The sequence below is a fragment of the Lemur catta genome, chromosome 1 (assembly GCF_020740605.2).
Source record: "Lemur catta isolate mLemCat1 chromosome 1, mLemCat1.pri, whole genome shotgun sequence".
Classification (NCBI taxonomy): Eukaryota; Metazoa; Chordata; class Mammalia; order Primates; family Lemuridae; genus Lemur; species Lemur catta.
This window is the reverse complement of record NC_059128.1, coordinates 216537769-216561631: the sequence shown is the minus strand read 5'-3', so window position 1 is coordinate 216561631 and position 23863 is coordinate 216537769.

Here is a 23863-nt window from a genome sequence, read left to right as displayed (position 1 = left end):
TACATTCACTTACTGATTTAATTGTACACGGCTTGGCTGACTTTTACCTGCAAGCACCACCTACTGACATGGAGATTAAACTGGATATCCCAATATAATTCATACTATTAGAAGTCCACAGGGCTATGGAAAGGGATAAGATTTCAGATAACTCCATCTCTCCTTCTCAACAGGAGGCAGGGAATCCTCCCACATGCATAGGATACCACTGCTACAGACTACAAATAACTAGCAATTGAGAAAATTACCATACTAAGGCCTCCTATAACCAAGATGTTGATTCAGAACCTAGGCCCTTCTGAAAGTACCCACAAACAAAGCCAAAGGTCTTTACCCAACATATGCTGCAGTCACATCCTTCAGAGGGAGAAAAATAAAGTCCCATCTAAACAAAAGAAAATTCAAAACCAAGAAGCAACAGCCTTTCCAGATGAGAAGGAATCAGCACAAGAATTACAGAAATATGAAAAAAATAGAGTGTAACACCCTGGCCATGGATTACACCAGATCTTCAGCAATAGATCCCAACCAAAATGAAAATACTGAAATGATACATAAAGAATTCAAAATATGGATAGTAAGGAAGGTCAATGAGATCTAAGAGAATATGGAAAACCAACTCAAAGAAACCAGAAAAATAATTCAGGAAATGAATGAAAAATTCACTAAAGAGATAGATATATTTTTTAAAAACACCAAATAGCTTAATGAACACCTAGGAGATTCATTGCAAAAGGACATCACCAAGACTGGCCAAAGTCAACATGAAGGAGGAACTCCTACAAGCTATGAGATGAAAACATCAAGTAATTTACAAAGGAAAACCCATCAGACTACCAGCAGACTCCTCAGCAGTAAGCCAGAAAGGATTGGGGTCCTATCTTTAGTCTTCTTAAACAGAGTAATTCTCAGTTAAGAATTTTGCATCCTGTAAAACTAAGATTCATAAATTAAGAAGAATTAGTTTCCCAGATAAGCAAACTCTAAAGGAATTTATCACCACTAGACCTGCCCTGCAAGAAATGGTCAAAAGTGCTCTAAACATCCAAAAGACTGGTCAATACCCAATAAAACAGTATCACAGGAAGAAGACAAAGTAACTAGGTAACAATCAACATGATGACTGGAACGGTGTCTCATATATCAATATTAGCATCGCATGGAAATGGTCTAAAAGCTCCACATAAAGATGTAGATTGGCAGAATGAATAAAAAAACACAACAAAATATCTACTGTCTCCAAGAAATCCATTTAATTCATAAAGAATCTCATAGATTCAAGATAAAGGGGTAGAAAAAAATATTCCACACAAATGGAAAGCAAAAGTGAGCAGGAATAGCTATTCGTGTATCAGATAAAACAGACTTTAAATCAACAACAGTAAAAAAAAAGACAAAGATGGTCGTTATATAATGATAAAAGGATCAATGCAACAAGAAGATTTGACAATCCTAAACATTTATGTACATAACACCAGGGCTCCCAGATTCATAAAACAAATACTACAAGACTTAAGGAAAGAAATAAACAACAACATAATAATAGTGGGGAACTTCAATACTTTATTGACAGGACTAGACACATCATCGAGGCAGAAAATCAACAAAGAAACAGTGGATTAAACAGGACTCTAGAACAAAGAACTTACCAGACATTTACAGAATATTCTACCCCAAACTGCAGAATATACGTTCTTCTCATCAGCACATGGAATTTCCCAAAATAGACCATATATTATGCCACAAAACATGTCTCAGCAAATTTTAAAAAACAGAAATCATGTCATGTATCTTCTCAGACCACAGTGGAATAAAACTAGAAATCAATTCCAAGAGGAACTCTCAAAACTATACAAATACATGGAAATTAAACAAACTGCTGGTAAATGATGTTAGGGTCAACAATGAAATCAAGATGGAAACTTAAAAATGTTTTTAATTGCATGACAGTGATGACACAACCTACAAAAATCTCTGTCATATAGCAAAAGCAATGCTAATAGGCAATTTTATACCACTAAATGCCTACATCAAAAAGACAGAAAGATCACAAATTAACAACCTAATGTTACACCTCAAGGAACTAGAAAAATAAGAGCAAACCAAACCACAAGCTAGCAAAAGACAAGAAACAAAAAAAGATCAGAACGAAACTGAATGAAGTTGAAACCATATAAACAATACAAAGGATCAATGAAGTGAAAAGTTGGTTCTTTGAAAAGATAAACCAAATTGACAGACCACCAGCTAGATTAACCAGGAATAGAAGAGAGAGGATTCAAATAAGCTCAATCAGAAATGAAAAAAGGACACATTACAACTGATATCAGAGAAATAAAAAAGATCATCTGAGACTACTATAAATACCTTTATGCACAAGAACTAGGAAATCTAGAGGAAATGGACAAATTTTTGGAAATACACAACTTCCCAAGCTTGCATTGGGAAGAAATAGAAATCCTGAACAGATTATAATGAGTAGTGATATTGAATCAGTAATATCAGTAATAAAAAATCTCCCAAACAAAAAAAGTCCAGGACCAGAAAGATACACAGGCAAATTCTACCAGACCTACAAAGAAGTAGCACCTATCCCACTTAAACTGTTTCCATAACATCAAGATGGAGGCAATCCTGCCTAACTCATTCTATGAAGACAGTATCACTCTGATAACAAAGCCAGGAAAGGACACAACAAGAAAAGAAAACTACAGACCAATATCCATTATGAACATAGGTGGACAAATCCTCAACAAAATACTAGCAAACTGAATCCAAAATCACATCAAGAAGGTGTGGATACAACCCAAGTGCCCATCAGTACATGAATGGATTAATAAAATGTGGTATATGTATACCATGGAGTACTACTCAGCCATGAAAAATGATGAACTACCTCTTGTATCATCCTGGATGAAGCTGGATCCCATTCTTCTAAGTGAAGTATCAGAAGAATGGAAAAACAAACACCACATGTACTCCCTATTACATTGGTACTAATCAATCAACACTTCCAGCACATATGGAAGTAACATTCATTGGGTGTTGGGAAGGTGGGGGGGGGGAAAGAAGGGATAGGTAAATTCACACCTAACAGGCGTGGTGTGTGCTGTCTGGGGGATGGACACACTTGTAGCTTTAACTTGAACGATGAAAAGCAATTTATGTGACCAAAGTGTTTGTGCCCCCATAATATTCTGAAATTAAAAAAAAAATCCATACTGCCAAAAGTTATTTACAGATACAATGCAATTCGCATCAAAATACTAACATTATTTTTCACCAAATTAGAAAAAGCAATCCTAAATTTCATGTGGAATCAAAAAGGAGCCCATTTAGCCAAAGCAATCCTAAGCCAAAAATACAAATCTGGAGGGATCACATTACCTGACTTAAAATTGTACTGCAAGGCTATAGTAACCAAAACAGCATGGTACTGTTATAAAGGTAGACATTGACTTATGGAACAGAATAGAGCATGCAGAAATAAAACCATATAGCTATGACCAATTGATTTTTGAGAAAGCAGACAAAAACACACTGGAGAAAGGATGCCCTATTCAATAAATGGTGCTAGGAAAATTTGATATCTACATGTAGGAGAATGAAACAGGATCCCTATCTCTCACCACATACAAAAATCAACTCAAGATGGATAAAGACTTAAATGTAAAACCTAAAACCATAAAAATTCTGGAAGAAAATATAGGAAAAACTTCCTAGATATTGGGCTAGGCAAAGAATTTATAATTGAGACCCCAAAAGGGAATATGACAAAACCAAAAATAAATAACCCCAAAAGGGAATATGACAAAAACAAAAATAAATAACCCTAAAAGGGAATATGACAAAAACAAAAATAAATAAATGGGACTTAAACTAAAAAGCTTCTGCACAGTAAAAGAAATAATCAGCAGAGTAAATAGACAACCTACAGAATGGGGGAAAATATTTGCAAACTACACATACAACACAGGGCTCATATCCAGAATCTACAAAGAACTCAAACAAATCAGCAAGAAAAAAACAAATAACCCCATTAAAAAGTGAGCAAAAGACATGAACAGACATTTTTCAAAAGACATTTTTCAACAAACATATGAAATAATGCTCAACATCACTAATAATCAGGGAAATGCAAATTAAAAACACAAATGAGATACTACCTACCCCTGTGAGAATGTCCATTATTAAAAAGTCAAAAAAGCAATAGGTGTTGGCATAGATGCGGTGAAAAAGGACCTCTTATACAATGAAAATTAGTACAACCTTTATGGAAAACAGTATGGAGATTCCTCAAAGAAATAACATAAATAAAGTAATAAAAGTAGAAATAAAAGTAGACCTACCATTCAATCCAGCAATCTCACTACTGGGTATCTGCCCCAAAGAAAAAGTTTTTATATGAAAAAGACACCTGTACTCATATATTTATCACAGTAGAATTAACAATTGCAAAGATGTGGAATCAGCCTAAATGCCCATCAACTGATGAGTGAATAAAGAAAATCTGGAATGTGTGTGTGTGCGTGTGTATGTATGGATGGATATAATATTTACACATACGTATGCACACACACACTAGAATACTACTCAGCCATACAAAAAAAAGAATGAAATGATGTCTTTTGCAGCAACTTAGATGGAACTGGATGCAATTATCCTAAGTGAAGTATCTCAGGAATAGAAAAACAAATACTGCATGTTCTCACTTATAAGTGGGAGCTAAATGCTGGGTATCCATGATCACATAGAGTGGTATGTTGGACATTGGCGATTCAGAAGAGAGAAGCCTGGGAGAGGGATAAGAGATAAAAAATTACCTATTAGGGCCAGGTGCAGTGGCTCACGCCTGTAATCCCAGCACTCTGGGAGGCTGAGGCGGGTGGATCGCTCGAGGTCAGGAGTTCGAGACCAGCCTGAGCAAGAGCGAGACCTTGTCTCCACTAAAAATAGAAAGAAATTATCTGGCCAACTAAAAATATATATAGAAAAAATTAGCCGGGCATCGTGGCGTATGCCTGTAGTCCCAGCTACCCGGGAGGCTGAGGCAGTAGGATCGCTTAAGCCCAGGAGTTTGAGGTTGCTGTGAGCTAGGCTGACGCCACGGCACTCACTCTAGCCCGGGCAACAGAGCAAGACTCTGTCTCAAAAAAAAAAAAAAAAATTACCTATCAGGTACAAAGTACACTATTCTGGTGATGGGTACACTAAAAGCCCTGACTCCACCACTATACAATACATCCATGTAACAAGTAAACAAACAAACAAAAAAAACCACTTGTATCTCCTAAATCTATTAAAATAATAAAAAGAAAACATTAGAGAACTAAACTACTGAATAACAGTACATATTTGGGTATGATTATTTTGACACACACACATACACACACACACACACACACAGAGAGAGAGAGAGAGAGAGAAATGGTACCCTGAATAGAGAACTTCTACAAATAAATAATAGATTCGAGATCAACCTTGGCAATGTAATGAGACCCTGTCACTACAAAAGATAGATAGATAGATAAATAAATAAATAAATATCTCTATTTTATAAATATTGGCATCTTTTATAGGAAGTGAAAGACAAAGTATTTCATTGTTACAGTAGTGGATGTTCTATTTTCCTAAGTGTAAATAGTGTACTAAAGAGTAATAATTGAATACTATTACTGTTAGTTATAATTGAAGGGTAATAGCAAACAGATGCCTCATATTTAAGTAGTCATTTTTACTTCTTTTTTTTTTTTTTTTTTTCTGAGACAGAATCTCGCTTTGTTGCCTGGGCTAGAGTGAGTGCCGTGGCGTGGCGTCAGCGTAGCTCACAACAACCTCAAACTCCTGGGCTTAAGCAATCCTACTGCCTCAGCCTCTCGAGTAGCTGGGACTACAGGCATGTGCCACCATGCCCAGCTGATTTTTTCTATATATATTTTTAGTTGTCCATATAATTTCTTTCTATTTTTAGTAGAAACAGGGTCTCGCTCAGACTGGTCTCAAACTCCTGAGCTCAAATGATCCGCCCACCTCGGTCTCCCAGAGTGCTAGGATTACAGGCGTGAGCCACCACGCCTGGCCCATTTTTACTTCTTTAAAACATTTCCCAAATATTACTGGTTTTACCCTTAATTACACAATTAGGTATTTATTCCAGTCTTTGTAGTGTGGCCTTGTTTGTACTTGTCCTTCTTCAGAGGGACTTCCAGGAAGTCAAAGGATACTGTTGAGTTCCCTAAGCCTGTGGTCACTGCAGCTGTTTCAGCACTAGAGGATGCCCTAAGACTAGGTAGGCTGTGACTCTTGCAGAAGATCAGGGAGAGTTTCCTGGGTTCCCACATAAAGTCCTTTGCTCATTTCCGTCTCTTTTCCCCAAGCAGGAATTTCTCTCCAGGATGTGCTGCGTGGAGTTGAGGCTGAGGTGATATAAGCACTCCCCTGGCTCACACCCAAAGCTCATGGCCTCCCAGACCAGCACATCACCAGGGCTCACCCAAGGCCCATAGCCACTCCTGCCTGACTGCTACTGACAGTTATTCAGGGTCCAAAGCCACTTTAGTCAGCCAGCAATGATGCCTTTTGGGACTCAGGTCATCCTGCCAGGTTTTCTTACTCCTTTCTGGCCCAGGGTGGGTGTAGAAGAGCTTGCTCTGACAGCACCGACCTGGCCTAGAATCAGGGACCGTGAAGTTTTGCCCAGTGCTGTGTTTTACTGTGGTGGATCTGGTACTAGCCTCCCAGGAAAAATCCCCTGCATCCTTCCCTCTCCTCCCAAGGAAGGAATCTCTTTGTACTGCACTGCCTGGAGTTGGGGGACGGATGACACAGACACTCCCATGGCTGCTGCAGGTGATGTTGCACTGGGCTGCACTTGAAGCCCACAACCTCTCAGACCAGTGCAGCGCTAGAGGTCACCCCAGGTCTATAGTTGCTGTGGCCTGCCTGCCACTGAATTTTATTTAGGGCCCAAGGACATGTTAGTCAGCCAGTGGTGAAGTGGGCTGGGACTCAGGTTCCTCCTGCGTTGGTGGTGGATTCCCTTCTGGCCCGGAACAAATCTAAATGCTCCCTTTGTGGGCACCAGCCTGGAAGCAGGGGCTGTGAAGTTGTGCACAATGGTGTGTTTTACTATGGCGAGGCTGGTACCAAGTTCCAGGGCAAAATCCCACATATACTTTCCTCTCCCTCTCCCAAGCGAACAGATTCTCTCTCTGCACTGTGCTGCCGGATGTTGGAGGAGGGCTGATGTAGGCAATGTGAGACTGTTCGTTCTACCCTCTTCAACATGTCTTTTCTTGTTATTATGCTAAAACATGTACTGTGATAGCTCACCTGGTTATTTAGCTCTTGTGAAGGTGTTTGCTTGCATGGATAGATGTTTAATTTGATGTTTGTTGGCAGGGTAGTCGGGGGATGGAGGAAGAGGGATGATCACTGGAGGGTTCTTCTATTCCACTATCTTGTTTCACCTTTTCCAGAAAACAATCCCAATAGTTTCTTTTGGAGCTAGAAGGAAACTATGTATTTTTTTTTCCTAAATCTGACTTTAAACACTTGTGTATATATATATTTTTTATTTCAGCTTATTATGGGGGTACAGAAGTTCAGGTTATATGTATTGCCCATGTCCCCCCCCCTGAGTCTGAGCTTCAAGCATGTCCATTCCCCAGACAGTGCACATCGCACTCATCATGTAGGTATCCCATCCCCTCCACCCACCCCCCACCTCTGTCCGATACCCAATTGGTGTTATTCCCAAATGTGCACTTAGGTGATCATCAAGGAAACCAATTTGCTGGTGAGTACATGTGGTGCTTATTTTTCCATTCTTGGGATACTTCACTTAATAGAATGGGTTCCAACTCTCTCCAGGAGAACAAAAGAGATGCCATATCACCGTTATTTCTTATAGCTGAGTAATACTCCATGGTATACATATACCACATTTTACTAATCCATTCATGAGTTGATGAGCATGACACAGGAACACTCATACACTGCTGGTGGGACTGCAAACTAGTGCAACCCCTGTGGAAAGCAATATGGAGATACCTTAAACAGATTCAAGTAGACCTACCATTCGATCCAGCAACCCCATTATTGGGCATCTACCCAGAAGAACAAAAGTCATTCTATAAAAAAGATACCTGCACCCAAATGTTTATAGCAGCACAATTCACAATTGCAAAGATGTGGAAACACTTCTATATTTTAGAGAAACTACAGATATTATCTAAGGGGAAAATTTTCTCTTTCATTTATGAAAAACACATTAATAGGCCTGAGACCCAGGCTAGTCTTGGGATAAATTGGCAGTAAATTACTCTGCATAATAAAGTAAAAGACAGCAAGGTTTTCCAAGTGGTAGTGGTAGGAGCTAGAGTGATCTTGGGAAAGATCACGTGTGTTGTAGAGCACAGCTGAAACATTTAAAAACAACAATGACCAATAGTCAAGTTTCAGCAGGAATCATTTTAGGCAAACCTTCAATGGAAATCGGTTACACAGAAAAATATTTCATTTGTTGTTTTTTGAGGAATAAAACAGATGCAACTATGGTCACATTTTGGAAATAAAGGAACCCAAAGAGGGCTGGAGAATCTGAAAGAGGGACATTGGAGTAATAAAGAACTGAATTAGGAATAGGAGTTTCAAGTAATGAGTAATAGACAAACCCCAGATAATCCTTTGCAAGATTTCCTGAATTTAAATGAGATTGTGCTCAAATTTTCTTTCTTTGTTGGGAGGAGTGGGGGGAGATAATAATAATAAATAATAGCAACAACAAAAACTGCAACCAGTATGACAATTCCTCAAAAAGTTAAAAATAGAATCGTCATATAATTCAGCAATTCCACTTCTTGGTACATACCCAAAAGTATTGAAAGCAAAGATTCAAGCAGATATTTGTACATCTATGTTCATAGCAGTATTATTCACAATTGCCAAAGTGTGGAAGCAACTCAAATGTATGTTAAGGGATAAATGGCTAAAAAGAATGTGAAAATATTCAATGGAATATTATTCAGCCTTAAAAATGAGGGAAATTCTGACATGTGCTACAACATGGATGACTCTTAAGGACGTTATGCTAAGTAAAATAAACCATTCACAAAAGAACAATACTATATGATTTCACTTAGATGAGGTTTCTAAAATAGTCAAATTCATTGAGATGGAAAGTAGAATGGTGTATGCCACAAGCTGGGGGGGAGGGAGAAATGGGGAGTTAATATTAAATATAATACTTAATGGGTACAGAGTTTCTATTTGAGAAGATGAAAAAGTTCTGGAGATGGATAGTGGTGATGGTTGCACACCAATGTGAATGTACTTAATGCCATGGAACTCTACATTTAAAAATATTTAAAATGGTAATTTTTATGTTATGTGTATTTTACTACAATTAAAGAAAAGAACAATTAACATTTATCGAGTACTGGAAATGTGGCAGATATCCTTCTAAGTTCTTCTCAAATAAATTTCATTGAATTCTCACAGCAACCTTGTGAAGAATTATGATTATTCCTCTTTCCTAGATGGATAAACTGTGCACATAGAGGTGTCAGGGTACAGTTTCCCACAGGACTCTCATGCTTATGTGTGTCTTGTGAGCAGAGACACTGGCTGCCCTTTTTCCAGACTATCTTCTCAAGGATATTTGTACAGCATACAGACTTGGAAAATAAAAATAGTGTCTTCTTTAGATGCAACAGGCAGAATTGTTTATTGTTTAGTATAATAAAGACAATGTCTCCCTGCAGGGCAAAGTTCAGCCAGGCTTACTGCCCATTATAAAACATTTGGGTTGCATACACTCAAGAGTCTTCTCCTATAACACAGCCCACTACATGTACAGACATCTCCTGCCCTCTTTGCATTACCCTGTAGAAACTGGGGCTCAGAGAACTGGTACAAATGCTAATGTTTTGGCTACTGCTAATCTTGTCTCTGACTCAAGAGTCTCATGTCTTCTGCCAGTATCCATGAAACTGCTGGCAGTTCACTTGTTAGCTTGCAAGCAGAGTAAAATCTCAGACTCTTTACAGCTCTTACAAGAGGTTTAGCAACTTTCCCAAGCCACTAAAAAGTAGTGGAGCCAGGAATTGGACCAACACAGATAGTTCTCCTCCCTAGCACATGCTTTCTCCCATCCATCATGCTATATTAAAAGAAATGGTGGCTCCAAGTGGCCAGAAAACAGGTGGATAACACTCAGATACGTTGAATAAAAGTTCTTGAAATGTGTATCTGTTATTTAATAAGTCAGTATATCCAAAATCATTAGCATAATTAATGTGTCCAACAGAAATGCCCTCTACCCTGTCCTGACCCTTACAAACCTCCAATTCTCCACTTTCATAATTCTGCAAAGATATGAGTTAAAATACTGAGTCTTGCATGAAGCCCTTCTATTCCCTCAATTAAAAAAGAATGTGACATTTTTCTGAATTCTACAGTATTTTGTATTTTTCTGTAGAGTCAACACTGCAGAGCGATTAAGAACATGGAGTCTGGAGCCATACTGCTTTGATTCTAACCTTGGCCGTTTCACTTCTTAACTATGTGACCTTGGGCAATTCACTTAAGCTTAATGAATCTGTTTCCTTACATGTAATAAGGAGATCATAATTTTGACAGCAGGGCATAAGTACAGGCATGATAAAGCAAATGCATCTGTGTGTGGCTAGCTACACTCCACAGTTTAAGAAGAAAAGCACACATTTTCTATAGGATACTTTCAGATCTTTTTTTTTTTTTTTTGGCTTTTATGTTGGGTTTGCAGCCCAACATAAAATGCCCTGTGTTATGAGATTAAATGAGTTCATTCATTTAAAACACTCTGAATACTGCCTGGCACATCATTAAGTTTTCAATAAATGTCAGCTGTCATTAACCATTTCTTACGGCCCTTTAAAATTCTGCCTGGCTTCATGGCTGTGTGTATGTTACCTGCACATCTCAGGCTTCAGCAGCCAGTGAGTACAGATGTAATCCCCATCTGTTATGTCAAATATCGATGACTGTGATCCTCTTACTGATTGTTTTAAAAATACAAAAAGAAAATCACAGTCCCTTCTCAACTTTCCTCAAAACTGTTTTCATGTGTCCATAATCAAATCCTGAAAATAAATCATCCCCTCAATCAGCTAGAGCCCCAACAGTTAGTTCCTTAGTGGTGTTACCTGGAGTTGGAACTCAGCACCCACCAACACCACTGGCCCATCACCTGGGACCTGGTGGAGCTGGGAAGCTACCACGCCCGGTGTTGGTAGAATGGGAACAACTCAGCCACAGAGATCCCTGCCATCACCCTTACAAGCAGTGAAAAGGACAACACACTTTCTGTGTGATAACGGTTGCCTGCACACTCTTTCCCTGTGCATATACACAAAACTGGAACAAGATGAGCTCTATTCCTCCCACTGCGTGGTCCTCAGGACTGCCATTCTTTGATTCTGTTGCTAAGTCTTGTTCCCTGTGACAGACTCCTTTTTCTTCTATGATAATTTTTTTCCAGTGATTCATGTTGTCTCTCTTTGCACAGTGGCAGGCATATGCCTGAACACAAATGGTAGATGGGGTTCAAGGTTTTTTCCAAAGAGGCTACCAGCCTCTCTAGGGATCAGTAGGTATAAATAGATACATATGAACAGTTTTGGAATGGCTGAAATTAAAAAGACTAACCAAAAAGACTGACCATAGCAAGTGTTGGGAGGGATGTGGAACTACTAGAATTTTCATACATTGCTGGTGAGAATAAAAAATGGTACACCTATTCTGGAATACAGTTTGGCAGTTTCTTAAAAAGTTAAACATACACTTACTGTATGACCCAGCCATTCCACTCCCTAGTATCTATTCAAGATAAATGAAAGCTTATATCCACATAAATAAAGACTTGTGTATGAGTGTTCATAGCTTGATTTATGACAGCCAAAACTTTGAAATAACCCAAATTTCCAACAACAGATGAATGGATAGACAAATTGTGTTAGATATCCATTCAGTGGAATATTACTCATCAATAAAAAGGAACAAACATTGATACATAAAACATTGTAGATGGACCTCAAAATAAGTATGGTGTGTGAAAAAAAGCCAAACAAAAATAGTACATACAGTATGATTCCATTTACATAAAATCAGAGAAAATACAACCCAACCTATGGTGACAGAAAGCAGGCCAGTGTTTCCTTGAGCTTGGGTACTGGGGTCCAGGAAAAGTGAGAGGAAGGGCACTAGCAAATTTTACGGAATGATGGACATGTTTGTCATCTTGACTATGATGATGATTTCAGGGCTGTCCACACATGTCAAAACTTATCAAATTGCTCCCTTTAAATGTATGTGGTTTATTGTATGTCAATCAAATATCAATAAAGCTCTTTTACACAATGGATGCAGAGGAAAAATGTGCCACCTAACCCTTTTTCTCCAAAAGTGTCTGAGTACTGTCCCCTCCTACTAAATCACTCTGTTTAATATCCATTACTTAGTTCTTCCTAGGAGACTAGGAACTAGCTTGTTGAGGGAAGACATGGCTTTATTTAGTTTCTTGTTCCCCAGGAACGTTAGCATAATATCTTGCAGGCATCATAGGCACCAAATATATACAATATGAAATGTGTGAAGAATGAATTAACTAATTAATTGAATGATTATCAATGGTAACAGTCTTTACAGGCTGTTATTTATGCATAGCTCTACAATTGCTAACTTCCTTCTCCCCAGGATAAATTCCTTCTTTTGACAAGCCAGTACTTCTCACTCCAGATTATCAAGCAACAAATCTTTGTTTGAAGAGGATCTATGAGTATAAAGGATGCAATTCATAGAAGGATCTAAGGAGCATTATTTGTTTCTCTTCAAACAGAGCATTGAGGTAGCCTATTATGTGTCTTTTCAGCATCATTAAAATTTGGAATTCAGTTGATAAAGTGCCTGCCAACATTCAGAAATCTGAATGTAAATGGAAAAGGATCTGTAAATAGGAGAAAAGCTCTGGTCCAGGAAATGGGAGCCTGGTATTCTAATCCAGAATCTGTCACTTACTGACTGAACACTTCGCCACTCTTGGGCTTAGTTTTCCAGTACTTAAAATAAGAGAATGAAGCAAATTTCTCATGGGGCTTCTTCTAATGTCAACACTCTGTGATCTTGTGATTCCAGGAAAGATCTATTTAGACTGAACTAGGGTTGAAATGTACTATTTTAGGGAGGAGAAGAAATGAGGTAGGCAGTTGAGGAATTAAATGGAGGAGCAGGTTCATTTTACAGAGAGTATTTCAACTTTTAGAAAACTCTAGTACATAGGTAGGGGCATTTAGGGCCCAGTTCCTTATCTTTAAACTGTGTACTTGGAGTATACCTCTCTAATCACAGAATACCTCTTCTAGGGAATGTAGAGCTTTAGTTATGGATAAATTATGTGATGAAAAGAGCATGGCAGTTTTGTTCTGAAGGAAGCATGAGCCACTCATTCTGAAAACCCCCTGTGCCTGTTTCAAATCCAGAGACATCAGGCAAAGATTTGGCACAATCTGTGCTCAATCACTGTCAGAGACCAGAATTGCATTTTCTGCCCCTGTTTCTACTTGGCAAGAGTCCTTTTTGTGCTTGTGCCTAATGGGATGCAGTCTCCAGAAGAGTGATTGATTGCCAGGTGCAGGCATGATGAAGCCAGGGCAACTGTGGCTCATGCCATCCCCATAGTGTAAGAAGCAAAGCACACGTTTTCTATGGATAGAACACTGTAGCTTTCTTTGGCCTTGCAGGTCATAACATAAACACCATGAAGTTAAACAACAATAAATAACCTATGTATATACCGAGTAAATGGCATTCCTTTATGGAAGAAGAAAGTGAGGAAAACAAATAAATTAATATCAGAACTCAGGGTCAAAACTTAATTGTAAAAAATGAAAGCATAATGGTCATTTTAAAAGGCTGTTTTACTAGTGGTGTCATTACCACTCTGTGCTTATTTAGCCAAACAGATGTGTACGTGTGTCATCGAGTTATATCTCAATCTTTTGCTCCAGTGTTAAACCCTGTATCTGTCTAGAAAAAGAAAAATTCATTTCTGAAAGTCCTGAAAAATATCCTGAGTGTTTTCTGAAGACTCTTAAAGAAGAGAAAAATAAGAAATGAATGCAATTCAATACAATATTCAGCAAAACTTTCTAAAGTCTTCTTTATCCATCTGTTCCCCAAAGTTCCACTCATTTTCCTCCTAAAGAGAGACAACCCAAAGTGCCATCTAGTTTCTGTAGCATCTCCAAGTCCCAGATCTCTTGGTGACATGTGGTCCTTTCCATCCAGTCTGGATATGGCAACTTGTGGTTTGATGATATATTAATAGAAAAGACAAGTTTCAGCCACCCTACCTTCTATCCCATCATTCAGGGATGGCCCAGGACATAGTATCCAAATAAAGGCTCCCCTTCAGGGTAAGAAAGTATGGGAAATTCAGAACTCATTGGTCCATGGCAAGGGTGGAATACTGATGGATGGGTCTTGTGAAGAACTCTTGTTCTACTGTGGAAGAAATTCTCAAGAAACCTTGAATCTGATTCCTGGAAGGAATTTCCTAGTCTATGGTTTTCTGTGGGCCTTAGCTTTCCCATCTGGGAAGTTGGAAGCACAAAGGGTTTCACAGTGAAGACTTTTTAAGTTCAGGCTTGTAGTTTCTTTTAGCAGTGCATTTCCCTCAAAAACATGATAGGCTTCTGATATGTTTGCTGCCAGTCAACTCCATGTGCCAATTACCATATCCAAAGTTCTTTCTTAGACACAGTGATCAAGTCTGCTGTATTTCTTTGCTTTCTTACCCTTATGCTGAACTCTAAACTTAGCAGCATACTGAAGCATATCTAAAACAATAGGATCAGGCAGAAAGAGAATGTCCTTAATTTGATCTATGCTACAGGACTGAGTTTCTTCATTAAATTAGTAAGTCCTTATAGACTTTTTTTGCTCAAAGCCTTTATATTTCTTGCTCTTTGGAGACCAGAAGCAGTTGGCTTTTCAGACCCAAATTTCTACATTCCTATAACTTTTATTTCTGCTTTAAACCAGTCAATCCTTGCAGGTACTTATTTCTTCTTTATAATACCTTGCTAAATACACTAACACACACAATGCACACAGAAATATACTGGATTTTTCTTGTCTATTGCCCTAGAACTAAGGATTTAGAAGACACTTGTTCTGTCTTCCAAGTCACCTGAAGGTGACAATATTATCAAAAGTTTTGCCACTGTATAACATGAGTTGCCACTCTCCAGCAAATGCTTGACTACTAAGCAAAATCCACATATTTTAAGTTTTTAGTATAGCAGAGCCCTACTTCTTGGAGTCAATTTTATGGTTAGTTGTTAGGGAAATAAAACAAGCATGCCAACAAAAAGACCATTCCATACTAATAGAGGAGAGAGAGAACAATATTATTGGGAAACATTAAGTTTACATGCACGTAAGGCAGTAGAAAAGTGACTACAAAGTCTTGGACAGAATTTCACATAAATTTATACAGGAATGTAGTAGAAAGAGCAATTAAAACTTCTCTTGTCTCCTCAAGAGACAAAGGTATTGAAGGTTATGACACTGTCTGTTCATCTCCTGAGAGATTCCTGAGCTAATTGTAGAGGTAACATTTTACATAAATAGATTTCCCATGACTTTATTGATATCTCTATATTGTAAAACTTGGAGACTTGGATTAATCCCTAGAGAGATTTATTTTGATTCCAAAGGTAAAGGTAAAAACTCAGATTTATTATGGCTCCAAGAAAACACTCTAAGGGAGAAAAGGGGAAATGGTTTCTTTGCCCTTCATAAACAGAGAAAATCATTTTAATTTATCCTTACATTAGTTAAGGTCATGATAACAAATAGACCTTAAAAAAATAGTGTCTCCCAAACAGCAGAAGTTTGTTTCTTGTTCACATAACAATCCAAAGTAGATGTCCTTGTTTCTGCAGGGGAGCTCTCCTCCACGCAGTCATTCAGGGACCCATGCTGACTATTTATTTGCCATCTTCAACCTGTGATTTGCAAGATTATCCTGAGGGTTGAGGTCCCAGTTAACTATAAATAGCATGGAGGAGGCACTTCTCCATCTTAAAAGCTTTAGGGTAGAAATGATGCCCATCGCTTATGCTCACATTCCATTGACTCAGTCATACAGCTACACTTACCTGCAAAAGAGTCTGGAAAATGTGGTCTAACTCTGCCCAGGAAAATTAACTGCCACAGGAAATTGATGTGGTAAACAGCAAGCTATATCAACAAGAAATTAGACAAAGTAATATGAAAGTGAGATCATAGGGCCTATTGATTAACTGAAAGGCAGTGCTTTTTTAAATTGTTCATTTTGGCTGGGTGTAGTGGCTCATAACTATAATCCCAGCACTTTGAGAGGCCGAGGTGGGAGGATTGTTTGAGGCCAGGAGTTTGAGATCAGCCTGAGAAAGATAGCAAGAAGTTGTCTCTACAAAAAATAAAAATGAGCCAGGAATGGTGGCACATCTGTAGTCCTAGCTACTCAAAAGACTAAGCCAGGAGGATCACTGGAGCCCAGGAGTTGGAGGTTGCAGTGAGCTATGATTATGCCACTGCACTGCAGTCTGGGCAACAGAGTGAGACTCTGTCTCTGAAAAAAAAAATTGTGTTCACTTTTCCAATTGCTAGTATAGTTTCTAACCCACCCGGTTCACTCCTTTACTCGTAGAATTACAACCTGGCAGTATTTCTTCTAGCACTACTGCAACAGTCTCTTTTGTGCTGAGTTCCTCTTGCTCATGTAGAAGTCAGTCTCAGTCAGGATGATCTTGATGCTGAGGGAGTCGCTCAAGATTGCTCGTGACCCCACCTGTTCTAAATAGGTCTGTTCTGAGTTCCCTAGACCTTATATTTCCCTGGCCAAGCATCCCACTGCCTCAGTTATCAGCCTCAGCACATGGTCAGGAGCATTATTTTTTGCCAGGATTTTTAGACTTAAAAATGCCAGAAGCTTATCTCCAAACATTCATTCAATTCTAATGAAAGTGCATTGAGATCAGGGCCCTTGTGTGTGTTGGCACATCATCAAAGCTTCTCAGTCACTGTTACTAAAGCATTTTTGTTTGGCGATGTGAATGGCCCCAATCTGTCCCATCAGTTTCCATAGCTTCCCCCTTTCTCACTTGTATTAACCATGTCTCTTTATTTTTTGTATTTTGATGCTTTGACATCTGGAGCCTTGCTGACCCTGGAGGGACTATAGCTCCCAGGGTTAGCCAGTTCCTACAGATAGTAAGCAACTTCTCCAGAGCTCACACCCCAGCTTCTTCCCTTATTGAGCTCTCACACTGCAGACCACTATCCACCTGCCCTAGTCACTCCAGGGCCAGTGTCTTAGTCCTTGTCTTCCAGAAACAGAACCAAAAGGATGTGTATATACAGATGCCCCTCAACTTACGATGGGGCTATGTTCTGAGGAACCCATCATAAGCTGAATATATCATAAGTCAAAAATGCATTTAATATTAACATATCTCACCTACCAAACATCATAGCTTAGCCTAGCCTACCTTAAATATGCTCAGAACACTTACATTAGGCTACAATTGGGCAAAATCATCTAACATAGACCTATTTTATAATTAAGTGTTGAATATCTCATGTAATTTATTGAATACCATATTGAAAGTGAAAGACAGAAAGGTTGCATTATACTGTACTCAAAGTACAGTTTCCACTGAATGCATATCACTTTCACACCATCATAAAGCTGAAAAATTTTAAGTCAAACCATAAGTTGGGGATCATCTTATACATAAAAAGATTTATTTTAAGAAATTGGCTTGTGTGATTGTGGCTTGATAAATCCACACTCTGCAGGGTAGGCCAGCAGGCAGAAGACCCAGGGAAGATTTACAGTTTGAATCCAAAGAAGTCTGCTGTCAGAATTTCTTCTTGCTCAGGAAAGGTTAGCCTTTGTTTTATTAAGATCTTCAGTTGATTAGATGAGACCCACCTATGTTGTGGAGAGAAATCTGCTTTACTTACAGTCCACTGATTTAAATGTTAACTTCATGCAAAAAACACCTTCACAAAAATGTACAGAATAATGTTTGACCAAATATCTGGGCACCATGGCCCAGCCAAGTTGACACATAAAATTAACAATCACAGCTAGGTAGCAGATATGTAGGGACAGCTCCTATATCCTAGAGCCTGTTGAAATTATTCAAACTAGCCAATCCTAAACCTGCTTACCCTGCCTCACTCATTCGTTCCTTCCTACAGAAACCACAATAAAGGCTCTTGCCCATGTTTCCCCTCACTCCCTCTGTCTCCTGCTGGAGCCTGGAGCTTCCCCATGTGGCCCCGTGTGGCATGCCATGCCTCCTGTTTCCAGGGATCTGTGGATATAACACACTTCTTTCTCCATGATAGTCATGTCTGTGCATCTTACCATGCCTGATTAAAACAAATTCTGGTTGCCCTTAAAATATCACTAAATAAAACATTCCAGATATTTTCCTATAGTAGAAATTTTATTACGGGAAAACTATCTCAGATTCTAAATTTAAAATCCTCATCATTCCTGTCATAGGTTTAATGGCTTTTGCTCACTTACTGTAATATGTTAGCTCTTGCCTCTGAGCTTCATACCTTTGGGCTAAGAAAGTAGTGGTTTCTAGAATCTCAAGTGTGAGGTCAAAACCAACTATCGTGTACTCCTTCTCCCACTCTGAGGCCTAAATGTAGCCCTATTCAATCTTGAAGCTATCTGAAGGCTCCAACCCCTGCACCTTTCAAATATAATCAGCTAATTAGAGCCTTTGGAGGTAGTATTCAGACCTCATCCTAACCCCTTCAAATCCAAAGACTATGTTTTTAATTACCAGCAGGCTGGCAGGATAATATTAGTTGCTACACTTGAAGTTGAATAAAGTGACCCATACCAACTGAAGACATCAGCATCCTTCCACATTATCTACATCTATGGTTTATACAATTGAATTATGTCTTGGTCATTCCTTGCCTACTGCCATCTACCTAGCTACCTCCTGATATAGAGGCTGTGCTGCTTTTTCATTGTCCATAGCTGCTCCCATATTGATTTCCTGCTCTTTTATGCCCTTCTGTGTGCCCCAGGAAGCTCTGACTGTGTAACCTTTGCTCCTAGCTTCAGCTTGTGTTCAGCCAGTGGAAGGCACTAGCAGGAGAGAGAAGGGTTGGATATTTCTGCTCCACCAAAAACATTCCTGACAATTGCCACATGTCTCTAAAACTCTTATTTCTGGAGGGCAGCCAGACCTCTAAGGTCCTAGTTCTCACAGGGTTCTAGTAAAAGTAATTACTGCCTTTATCTCATCAGCTCTAGGGTGGGGTTGTTGTGGCAGTTGTAATGGCTTGCCCTTGTTGCTGGTCTCCGGGTTCCTCGCTTTTGCTTATTTGTTTTCTTAACCTGGCCCACATCTCTGGAAGTAGCCCCTTCATTAAAGCCTCTTCATTTGAAATATCTTGGTGAATTATGCTCCCTGACTCAAACTGAACCATTGCAACCTATAATAATTGTGACAAGCCTGGTGAAAGAAAAAATCAGTTTCTAAGATGGGGGAACTGGACTAACACTGCTAAGCCTCCCTCCGTGTTACTAAGATCAGGCCTGGTGCTCACAGCTAGGCCATGTTTTTCTCCTGTTGGACACAAACAATTTCACAGAATACCAATATCAGACAAGGTCATTTTGTGACCATGATGGAGTGAGACTAAACATGAACACTTCATGAATTTTTTAAGCACAAACAAAAACAAGGTCTTCATGCAAACTGCAAAATACCAAACATCCCCATCTACTGGCTAACATGAGTGATTGTTGCCTTTTTTTTTCAATTACAGCTTTATCTTTGCTTTAGTCTACCCTGCATCTAGATTAGATTTATTAAGATACCCAACCATAGAATTGTTTCTGCTTCCTGACAGCACCCAAGTCTGAGCAAATACACATTTACTGGGACCCTCTCCAAAATTGCCTGACTAAAATCTATAAAACTTTTCTAACACTGTTTCTGAGGCATAGTTCCCCATGGGGACAGTATGTCTCACTTTAATAAGTAATAAACCCAGTTTATTCAACTACAGGTGTGTTCCTGGTGATCTTTGACTGGAGGCCATTAACACTGGAAATGCCTTATGCCAGGTAGCCTGAGTTCTTTGATTCAAATTCTCCCTTATATTTGTTCCAAAGAAAATTGATAGGCAGAAACCTTATCACAAAAGCCCTCAAACTTGGAAATGCCTAAGATGTCACACCTAGAGAAATCTTTTTTCTAGAGAACTTTGTAGTCATCTGTCCCACCCCAGTTCTAGGAAAGCAAGACAATCCAAACCAGACCACCACTGACACATGTGCATGGCAATGCCTGATGGAAATTCACAGCCACCCAGAGGCAACTCACCCAGGAGCTATGATACTCTACCAAAATGTCAGGTCACCAAGCCTTTAAAAGCCCAAAATGTGATCTTAGGTTCTTCTTGTATGGGCATGTTTCAAAAACACACAAATATTTGAAATCTTGTATTAGAGATCGTCCAGGGAGACCTGAAGACCTGCTGCATTTTCTCTCATCTCAAACATCCTGAGATACTATCAAAAAGATACATTTCAGGTACTCTGCTTCTTGATGGCCAAGATACTTTCCTAATGATGTTAAATGCTCTCCCCAAAGAGGAATATTTTGTGGGTACTAATATCCTATCCTTACCCATTAGTGTCATCCATCATAATTCTCATCATCAAAAAGATTTATTTTCACAGACTGCCCAGATAGCTGATGTCTGACCATGCCCATTGATTTAAACTCTTGTTTTGGAAAGTGTTTTCTGAGTTTGGACTCACACATCCATGCTAACCTATTCATCATGCACGTCTTCTAAGCCAACAACAACATGGAGTGGTCGACTGGGCCCTAGACTTTTGCAGATAATAGGACTGACCAATCAACCCAGATGCTGCAGGCTTTGCCTGTAATAACTTACTCTGCTTCTCTACACAGATCATCCTTTCTCAAAAGTATTCATTACAGCTTTAGCTTTAGTCCCCTACACCAAATGCTACCACCTCCTCTGCAGCCAGAGGGTTTCTGGAATAGTCTCAAGATATTTAAGAGGACACAGAAGATACTCTCCCTTGCACCAAAGAATAGGGAAAGTGTCAGTGGGGAATCTAGGATGGGAGATGATACACAAGAAGCTCTTGAATGTGCTAAAAGCTGGAGGACTGTGACCTGAGTCTTTCAAGTTCACATTCGTAGTCAACTCTGTAGTTTTACAATTTGCAGCTCCAACCACCCACCTGTATTATTTTGTCCACTCTGTTCTCACCACTCTCTTCTCCATTTAGCTAGTTAAGACCCTGTTCTGTGTGTCTCCTAGATCCCCAAATCTAAGATGGGTGGCCTGAACATGTTGTCAAAGGCCTTCTGAACTCTTGACAAAACCATGTTCAGCCTCAGGACTTTAAAATCCTAGATGGTGAGAGAGTATGGGATAGGACAAGTACTGTGGAATTTTGTGCCCCCGCCTTGGGATGAGTCTGAAGGAGACTTCTGGACATGGGAGTGTCACCCTCATTCCTGACTCTTGTTACAGAAGACTCAGTCTTCTCATTAATCCTCCTGAGATGGACACATCAAATCTGGTGAAATGGCAATATCCGTATCTGGGAAGTACCCTAAACTATTTGTTCACTTTTTTTCCAAGCTTCTCTTTTTAATCCCCGGTTTAGATATTGATTCTGTCTTCCCATTAGTGATATATTTGGCCTTCTGTCCCTATCATACTGAGCTCCACCTTCTGACTGAATGTAACTTTCATGCCTCCCTCCATCCTCTCCTTCTCAGGGGAGAGGCTCCTTCAGTTCGAGAATCCCAGCAGACTCCGCAGCTGGGGTCAGCCCTGGGAAGTACTGGGGAAAATAGATACTTTGGTAGCTTCTATTTAATAACCTCTGCTCTTCTCTCTTCTGTTTTATATTGTGATCATCCATCTACCCATCCACCTATCCAATCTTCCACACAAAACTTTTAAGAATTTCCTATATGCCAAAGACTATATTAGAGTCTTGGAATGAAACGGACCCACATCATTATAGAATCTACAATATCATGATGGAGAGCAACTTTTAAAAAAGAAAAATTCATTAAAAGGGATATATGCATAATAAGTATTAACTGCATGTTGTGGGAGCTTGATGGTGACTGGCTGCCTTCCTTTCCACCTCCTTCATCTCCCTGCCTTCCTCCTCCTCCACCACACTCTTCAACCCCTGAGCCTGCTGTCTGTACCACCACTGACATGCCTTCTTCTAGTTTCTCATCTTTTCTTTCTTTTCCTTGCATATGAAATGAAGCCCCACAAAAGAGATATTAAAATGTGTCAGTTGTTCCACAGGAAGACATTTAAGTGAGATTTTGAGTGGCCGAACTCCACTATGGAAAATTTGTGTTGGGATAATGAGTTATCAGTGTACATGTAATATCTATTATGGAAGAGCAGATGAATTACAGAAATGGCTACTGTAATTGCTATCTTTGGGGAATAATATTGGAGATAGGACAAAGTGATATTACTACTCTATTGGCCCACCACCATGAATTTAAAAATGTTTACGTGAAAATAATAAAATGAGATCCATGTTATACTCCCACACACATATAAAAGAGACTTGGACCAAGGTGCTGGAGACAGTGATAAAAAGCAAATACATTTGCCTGTATAACCGTAACCTTATAAAAGGAATGTTCAGGCATGTGTCAAGGCCAAACCAGGCAGGGCCAGAGCCTTTTGTCTTGGGGTGCACTAGTGCTTTGGTGGCTGCATAACCCTCCCTCACAGGTACCTTAGCAGGCTGTCCAGGAGTTCTGGTCAGTTTATTTCATTTATTTATTCATTAGTTCATTCAACAAATATTTAGGAAGTGCCTACCATATGCTAGGCTCTCTGCTAGGCTGGAGGTACAACTGTGAGCCTAAGGACATGATCCATGCCCTCATGGATCTTATGTTCTAGTAGCTGCTAAGAGTAGTACTGAAGCGGCCAAAACTAGGGGCAATAGGATATAACCATAGTGGTGCTAACATATGACTTGATGTGCCAGGTACTAGGTGCTTTACTTGTATTCATTCATTTAATACACATCACTCCCATAAGGTTAAGGTTGTTATCCTCACCTATTTTATTTTTATTAACTTTATAATCCTCCTTCTACTGAGGAGGAAACTGAAGTTCAGAGGAATTAATCATCTTGCCCCAAATCATATAGTTAATAAGTCGCAGTCTTCGCTGAAGTCTGTGTGCTTAGCTACTATGCTGTTGAAGATTTCAAAATGAGAAAGCTAAAATAATGCAGCAAGGGAAAGCACATCTCTGCCTCCCATTCTAAGGCTGAGAGTTAAGTGGGCAAGGACTGGAAGGAATGCAAGGTGGGCTCCACCTAAGCCCTGTGACTAGTCAGCCAAAGTAATGCATAAAGGCGCACATCAGGTCCCTGCATCTTCCTCATGGTTTCCTTTCTGAAACACTTGCCTTGACCTACGTCATGTTCCACTTTCCAATACATTCCTCATCTTCCTTGCTTTAGAGCTCAAGTCCCCTTGCCCCTCATGCCTGGCCCTCCTGTTGCATCTCTACCTGTAAGCCTCAGCTTCCCATCTGGACCACCCTCTGGTAACACTCTCCACAGCTCTAGAAAATGCATTGCCTAAAGTAGCACAGCCCCAGGTGCTACACCCTGCAGGTCTCCAGGTTCACCTGGTCCCTGGGGTAGGAGAAGAACACAGAGAATCTCGGTAAGTGTCCATACATA